This window comes from Schistocerca gregaria, chromosome 2, assembly GCF_023897955.1.
Source record: "Schistocerca gregaria isolate iqSchGreg1 chromosome 2, iqSchGreg1.2, whole genome shotgun sequence".
In the NCBI taxonomy this organism is placed as follows: Eukaryota; Metazoa; Arthropoda; class Insecta; order Orthoptera; family Acrididae; genus Schistocerca; species Schistocerca gregaria.
In genome coordinates, this window is record NC_064921.1 from 225099086 (window position 1) to 225100264 (window position 1179).

A 1179-nucleotide genomic window follows, 5' to 3' on the forward strand; every position below is an offset into this window, starting at 1 on the left:
AAATGTTTAAGAAAATTTAAATGTCCAAGCTAACAAAATGGTTTCAAATTACATACGAAAATTTAATACGGTCCTTCAAGGGATTTGACAAATTTAAAAAAAGATTTTTAAGTCAGGCGTAATGACGACTAGCACAAACTCAGTAAAAATGGTTAAATTAAAACATCCCGAGCTAATAGAACAATTTTAAATTACACACCATTATTTAACACTGTCTTTTGAGTGAGCTGACAAATCTAAGTTAAAACAAGGGTCAGCAAACGGTCTGGCTGACAAGGGGAAACTTGATACAGATAGGGCGCGGCACCAAAAGGAATCCAAGCCAAAAGGCCCTAATATACACCAACTCTGAAAAGGCTTAGACCCACGCGAACCAGTCAAGAAAAGACTTCAAGCCGCAGTCACCGTGCCATAGAGCAGCGGCTAATTTCGAAATGCCGGCCTGTAATGTCATGCCGTCGCTGTGCTCACCCTTGTCAGGCTGGGCCATTTGCACGCACAGACTGCAGAAACAGTAGGTAACCCATCAGGCAACAGCAGGGTGCTCGTAAAATAAGCGTCACGAGACAAGATGATGCCTAGAAACACCAACAGATCAATTAGTACGATAGTATCCTTTCGCCAGATAGCTGCCTCAACCAGCATTCCAGAATAAGATACACCAACAGCCGGAAAACGGCGATTAACGGACTAGACTAAACACTTCAACCAATGGTGAGAACCAAGAATAGTATCGTAATTAATCAAGCTACATACATAGTTTCAGTAGATTCTGAAAATAACAATTTTGAACTGCCCTTCTCAGCTGAAATTCTGGTTATATTAATAATATAAGAGACAGATAACAGCACAAGACGGCCCGAAGACCCAATCAGGCTCCAAGAAACAAGAAGGATTCGCGCGTTAAAACACCAAAAAAGCGTCAACACAGAAAAATCACAGCTCCCCGGCAGCACACCATGTGTACTAATACATCCGGCTAGATAAGAATGTAAAACACCATCGAAAGAGCACATACTCATAAATGTTTATGACAACAATAACGTTAGGTATCTTAAAAGCGAACAGTAGAAGACTATCACCACAATCGACACAACCGGGAATCACAATTAAATTACTTTACAGGAAAGCAACACAGGGCGTTCACCGAGCACTGTGGTGGGGACAGGCTCAAACATT